Source organism: Littorina saxatilis, linkage group LG3, assembly GCF_037325665.1.
Source record: "Littorina saxatilis isolate snail1 linkage group LG3, US_GU_Lsax_2.0, whole genome shotgun sequence".
NCBI classification, from domain to species: Eukaryota; Metazoa; Mollusca; class Gastropoda; order Littorinimorpha; family Littorinidae; genus Littorina; species Littorina saxatilis.
Window position 1 is genome coordinate 63801632 of NC_090247.1, and position 7500 is coordinate 63809131.

The 7500-nt window shown below is 43.1% G+C and overlaps 1 protein-coding gene across 1 annotated transcript in view; it reads left to right on the forward strand.

The window, feature by feature from the left end:
- LOC138962921 (ras-related and estrogen-regulated growth inhibitor-like protein) overlaps positions 1 to 7500 on the forward strand; it is an 18822-nt gene that overhangs the window by 5534 nt on the left and 5788 nt on the right. The gene's annotated exons all lie outside the window — the stretch shown is intronic.

Sequence of the window (7500 nt, forward strand, 5' to 3'; positions counted from 1 at the left end):
GAAGGGTTAACACCAAGACTAATAACAAACAAGAATGCTTGGCGTTTTACAGTTCTCAGCCGAAATCCATGCAATGAGAAGATATGTAAGATTTAATGCGCTTGCATTCTTCCCCCATTTCTCTCATTTTGGAGTACCTGTGGTTGTCGATACCTTCATAACAACAGTCACAACAGCAGCAGACATTACACTATTAACACGTTCAGTAACCAGCTCTTGACGTAGACATTGTCGTCAATCTGTCCTAATCGCTCTCCCCTACCCCCGCCCCCTTCTTCACAAAAACAGCAACAACAGCAACTGCAGCAGCAGTAGAAATAACGATATAATCTCGATCTGCTATCAGCTCTTGACAATGAAATTGCCCGTCTTGTCACCCCCCCCCCCCTCCCTCAACAAAAACATCAACACCATCAGCAGACGAAGCAGCAGAAACACGAAGATGAACACGTTCGACAACCAGCTCTTGACAATGACATTGCCCTTGTGGTCAAACTATGCTCCATCCCCCCCCCCCCCCTCCATTTACAGAGACATCATTGCGATGTCGACACATCTAACATGCACGCTGAAGGGGAACCCCTGCAAATATTGAACTGTCCCTGGTGCCTCTTGATCGACACCCCATGGCTAGCCTTTGATTCATCATTAGGCACGTTTAAGTGCAAAACAAAAGGCAGGTTTGCCGATAACAAATCTTTTGCAAAAAGTGCTTAAATTGTAAATAAAGGGATTGATTGCTATCCCACTTCGAGAACTCGTGAACGGAATTGTTTGCAGGAGCATTCCCTTTTTGTGTACATTGTGTGAATTTTATTAGGAACACAAAACTGACAAACTAGAAGAAAGTGTGAGTTATTTATTTTCCTAATACAGGACGACATAGGTATACACAAAATATTCGGAACAAAAAAAGAACAACGAACAAAATACAAAATAACAAACAAACAAACAAATAAACACATAGAGAAAAGGACGGGCAGATAATGGAACGGTGAATTATTGATCAACAAAAGAGGCTGTCTGTAATTGTATTTTGTTTATGATTAGACATTCCGTAAACTTCCATTTCGTGGTTGTTAATTGGCTCTTGATTCTTCATTTTTGGAAGTCTGTTTCTTTCGGATTCAAATATTTAAACCTCCTGGTATACATACGTTATGAAAGACAGTAAAGCATGAGAGGGAAAAAACCGGATCGTAATTCTGAACTAAACGACAGCGGTTGTGCAAGAGTATACAGGGATTTCATTTTCTGCTAGCTTTTCGTATGCATAATGTGAAACCTTTGATCTCAGTGTACTTAGGTCACCCCCTTCCCTCTCTCCCCCCCCTCCCTTTCTGTAACTCTCCCGTTCCACTTTTCGTTCATTCGTTTGATTTTTTTTTTTTTAAGTGTCTGTGTGTGTGGTGTTTTAAAGATCATTCGAAATAACAGGGATTCCCAGACTCGGACGCCGATCTTTTATTAGCGTGAAATGCCGAGATTCAACGTGACTTGTTTACTTGGTGACGCTGTTTCGGTGTGATTCGACATTGCGGTTTGTCTGACAGGGTCTTTTGGGTGACGTAATACAGAGGCGGCATTCCTTGCATAGTTTCCGTCAGATCCAAAAGATGATTCTTGCCCTTGGTCTATGTTGCTGAATTTGCTACTATCTGTCTGAGTGTCTGTCTGTCTTTCTGTCTGGGTGTTTGTCTGTCTGTCTGTCACTGTAAATCGACATATCGGTTTGCCTGACAGGGTCTTTTGGGTGACGTAATACAGAGGCGGCATTCCTTGCGTAATTTCCGTCAGATCCAAAGATGATTCTTGCCCTCTGTCTATGTTGCTGAATTTGTTACTATCTGTCGGAGTGTCTCTCTGTCTTTCTCTCTGTCTGTCACTGTAAATCGACATAGCGGTTTGCCTGGCAGGGTCTTGAGCTTGACGAAGAACAACGGTGGTAATACTTGCGACATTTTTGTGAGATTGAAGTTCATTTTGTGGGTTTCTCTATCTGTCTGTCTTGCTGTCTGTTTGACCGTCTTTGTCACTGTCTTTACTGCACCTTCTTTCTGTTTGTCTACCTGTCTTTCCGTGTGTCGATCTCACTATTTTCTGTATGTCATTTGGTTTACATGTGTATTGTTATAAAAAAAGAAAAAGAAGGACAGACTGTTCGAAAGGCAATCAAGTTCTTTGAATTCGTGTTCTTTCTCACCCCCCTCCCCCTCTCGCTCTCTCTCTCTCTCTCTGTTTCTCTCTCCAAGTCTCTATCACCCCCCCTCTCTCTCTCTCTCTCTCTCTCTCTCTCTCTCTCTCTCTCTCTCTCTCTCTCTCCCTCCACCCCTCCCAAAATAAGGGTCTTTTCTGAAGCTACAGATACAGAGACCCCCCCTCCCACCACCGCCTCCAAAAAACACCAACTCAAAACATACTAACAGACACACACACACACACACACACACACACACACACACACACACACACACACGCACACACACACGCGCACACACACACACACACACACACAGACACCCCCCACCCCCCACACACAAGCAAAGCAGCCACCACAACAAAAACACAAACACTCCCGCACACAGCCTCTCTCCCTGAGACATCACCCTTTACCAAACACACGTCATTCAAGGGGCGACAAACTCCACACAAACAGGAACACTACAACACCGCATCACCCTACGTGGGCCTACGCTCCTCAGTCAATGACACAAATACGTCATCGCGTTTCCCGTTCCCAGTGATTGATTAACAATCACTATAAGGTCGCTGACCGGTCAAATACCGGTAAGTGTCAAACAGACATGTCTGGGTGTCTTTTTATCCGGGGATTCCTGTCTAAGTCGACACCGCAAGCTTACAAACGGATTGACAGTTTGGGTGTTTTTTTTCTATACTGGGGGTCATTTCTAAAGTCAACACCGCCAGCTTACAAAGTAACGGCCGACCCGTCTAACTGCTGGATTCGCCGTTACTAATTTCCCGATACGTTAATGTTTTGCAAGCCTGGAAACAGATCAAACTCTCTTTTTCTTTTAGATTATTAATTTTGTTTATCCTACATACGTGAGAGATACCACTCATAAGTTAACAATATCGTTCAAACCACACGTGTGTATATTATGTAAATGATGTCGTGTCAAACTAGTCTGGCAGAGACCTGCTTTTCCACTGATAATGATGCCAGAGTCACCGAGACATACGTCATTATGAACACACTTTTGCTCCTGCTGTTTGCCCTCGAAGAAATATTAGAACGTACACGCCATGCTATGCTTTCTAGATTGACTTTTTTTGCTTCGACGTCGCAGATTGCAGGAGGCTTTGGAAGAGATCGAGGTTCCAAAGGAAGCGTCTTCAATTTTGACGCCTTAACTGCATGCGGGAACTTTCAGTAAAATACACGTAAGTACAGTATGAAGGATAAACAGAATACTACATGGCTTGCTGTGTCGTACCAGATTTACACTCGTTGCTTTTTCAAATATTGAAAAGCTCCCTTTCGCTCGCAGTTCAATAATTAAAAAGCAACGTGTGTAAATCCGGTACGATACGGCAAGCCATGTATAGTATTCAGAATTCTCTATATCCGCCTTTGCTGCGCGAAACTACAAGCAGATCCAATACTACCCAGTTAACCGAGGCTGTTTTATCCGGTTTTTAAGAGTATTTTGCAAGCCTATCATTATTATTTTTGTAAATACAGTCTTGGACCATTTATTCTCTTTGTAATATTTTATATGATTTCAAACAATGATAGAAAACAAACAAACAGATGACGATGGGAACCAAACCTGTGCCTTTGACAGCATTTCGTAAACCAACGAACATACTGGGAAAAAAACACCGAAACAAACAATAGCAACGGTTTCAACCTGGACTTCTCGCCTTTGTCATCATTTTGCTTGAACCACTCGAGAGAAAAAAAGAAAAAAGAAAAGAAAAGAAATAATCTTAAAAAAAAATATAAAAAAGCCGAAAACTTAGTGTGCTACCTTCTCCTTCGACAACACTTTTATTTTATTCGGACTCCAAGCTGTTAAAAAGAAGAAACAAAGAGAAGCGCAACCCCCTGACCTGTTAACCGAGACCATTTTCTCCGTCTTTGAGCAGTATTTCACGTGCTCACAAAGCGATCAAACCGCTGTGTTAACAGTTAACAGACCTAATTCCTCACCTCGCCAGTATGTTGCACTGCCACAAACAAGCAGCCGTCAAGCCGTCAAGATGGACACGTTGGGGCCATGGCGTCTTACGTCATATGACGTCATAGGACGGCGTCATCACCTCTACCTGTTTGGAGGAGAGTGTTGGATTATGGGGGTGTTTCAGCTTTTCTGTGAGGTGCGGGCACACTACGGGGAACAAGGGAAGAAAACATGTTTTGAAAGAAAAAGGTGTTGGCATAGAGAGATGACGTAATCTCGCATACCTGAGTCTTTTGTGCGATGAACTAGAATAATAATAATAAGAAGACTCTTTTTCTTTCTTTTTTTGTTCGTTGTGTCTTACTGTTCTTTTTTTATTTTTTATCCGTAAACAATATTCCTTTAAATTGTTCATCATTTTTTAGATGAAGAAGGAGATTGGATGAGATTTGGATATCGTTGGCGGCATAGAAAGTGTACATACTTCCTCTGTCTCTGTCTCTCTCCGTCTCTCTGTGTGTCCCTCTGTGTCTCTCTGTGTCTATGTGTCTCTCTCTTTCGTTCGTTCTTTCTTTCTGTTTCTTTTTATTAGTTAACAATATTGTATACTATATGTATTAACAAGATAAAAATGAAAATGTACTCACCAGAAACACGAACAATAAAAACACGAATACGAGGTGTGTTTTTTGAATTAAAACTTATTCGTGTTTTTATTGTTTGTGTTTGTGGTGAGTACACGTTCATTGTTATCTTGTTCTTGTTCTTCTCACCTGCAGTCTCTTGTTCCTATATGTATTAACAATTTTCTATTACTTGAGTTGCAATCATTATTTTTTTGTGCGCAGTGATGAAATGAGAGAGAGAGAGAGAGACAGAGAGAGAGAGACAGAGACAGAGACAGAGACAGAGAGAGAGAGACAGAGAGAGAGAGAGACAGAGAAAGAGAGAGAGAGACAGAGAGAGACAGATAGTGACAGAGAGAGAGAGACAGAGAGAGAGACAGAGAGAGAGAGACAGAGACAGAGACAGAGACAGAGAGAGAGAGACAGAGAAAGAGAGACAGAGAGAGAGAGAGACAGAGAGAGAGAGAGACAGAGACAGAGACAGAGACACAGAGACAGAGACAGAGAGAGAGAGAAAGAGAGAAAGAGAGAGAGACAGAGAGAGAGAGAGAGAGAGAGAGAGAGAGAGAGAGAGAGAGAGAGAGGGGGGAGGGGGGGGAGTCAGACGAGTCAGAGAACAGGAAATAATTCCAAGGGCTGGACAATTCAGTCTATATTGTTCTCATATATTCTGCTTACAAACTTTAAAGCCGCAGTGGGCGAAAACGAAAACAACTACATGGTACACTTAACTGCATGTCCCCCTCCTACTCATCTGTCGCTTCATTGACCATGTGGGCCATGTTTATGCTCTCAGTTTCCGGTACCCTACCTGCTTACAAGTGGAAACTAGTCCAAGGGGTCCCCACGGAAAAGAAAAAAAATGCGCGTTGCTTTGCTCTCACGCGATCTGCCTACGTAACATTTTACTACGAACGACAATGCGTGTCACCCACGCTAGAGTAAACTCCCTTCCGTGTCATTGCTCCGGGAGTAATCACCCTTGATGCGATCACTTCCGACAGGTTTACAGGGAGCCATTACATCCGTTCGAACGCTTCGACAGTATAATTTCTCGAGTTAAGATCGAGTAAATGGATATGTAACGTTGTTTCCGGAAAAAAATCTGATGTATGTCTGTGTCAGTCAAGTACAGTTACAACCTTGGACGTAACAATTTGTCTTGGTGAAACCTCGAGGTGTTATATGTTAAGATAGCGGAAGATTTCATCTCCACAGTTTGTCGTATTGGAGTGTGATCTCAAATTTGAGATCTTAAAGGGGCATGGTATCTTTCATTCGGCTATCCTTCCCCGAAAGCGCCATAACCTGAATGGCGGGGTAAAAACGGCAATTATTATACACGTGAAAGCCGTGGGAATGTCAGCCCATGAACGAAAAAGAAGATTCGGCTATCCTTAAGTATTTGCAGAATTATCTATGTATGGCTTGTAGATCTGTTGAGTAGTATTGGACAGTTGTCTCTCAGTGTTACCATGGTTACAATTTGATGGAAGGCATGCCATTCTTTTCTGTGCGCAAAGAACGAAAATCGAGCAAAAGTCGTCGTTTCTAAATCATTTCTAAGCCAGAACGGAAAATGAAGTCGTTGAAAAAAAGTATGTGCCCAAACGCCATGGGCATGATGACATTACATTTTATTTAGTCTTTGGGCCCCTGACAAACACCGAAGACTTCGAACATTACGACACAACCATATCAGATTTACTCCACAATATCTTAATACTAATAATGAATAACTGTTTTCTAGCGCGAGTCCTATCAATTGGTTTGACGTGCTTTACAAGTTCTTACCGGTGCTTTGGCTAAAAGAAACACTTCTACAGTGTACTAGCGAACAATGCCACTTTAAACTCAAGCCTTAAGTACCAGGTAAAAATGATACGTAAAGATGACTTGACTGACTGACTATTTGGGTTTAATGTCCTCTTAGACCAGTTGGCCTAAATTGGGACAGGTATTGGTAATATGCTGAAGGTATGGTGTGATACTTTGACTCGAACAAGCCTGTGGCTGTCTTCTTCGACACACCAGCATTGGGTTTATGTCGTCAAAGTATCGAAATACGATCATGATAATCAGAGACGAGAGATGGTGCATGCGTGTCTTCATGTTTTCCAAGCCCTGAGACTTTCGCTGTGAACTTGGGATCTTTTTCGTGCGCATGTGTGCACACGGGGGTGTTCGGACACCGAAGAGAGTCTGCGCACAGTTGACTCCGAGAAATAAATCTCTCGCCGAACGTGCGGTTCGAACTCACGCTGATAGCGACCAACTGGCTACAAAGCCAGCGCGCTACCAACTGAGCTACTTCCCCGCCCCCAAGATGACTTGTACGCTTCGCTCGGCCGGGGGGTAACCGCGATGGTCCCTCGTGCTGTTGTTCAACCCATCGCTTCATTGCACTTGTACCCAACGCTTGTACATACCCCCCCAAGGTTCGTCAGATAAAGGGGGGAATTGGCGTTAGCTTGTAGAGGTGTAAGTCGGTGCAAACATTGGGCTTACGCCTCCAGTACTGCGACAACAAGGGCTTACACGGTCAAGACATTGTTACACGGAGTTTATGGTGCGGCGTACCTCAATATTCTGCTATACGAGTCGAGGTCGTTGTTTATGTAAGATGAGCTAAGTCGTGTTTTCTTCCAAAGACATTGAGACGGAGAGTGAACGCTTAGAATGTTAAATCTTGCAGTCTGGGCGTGCCACCCATAAAAAAACCCACA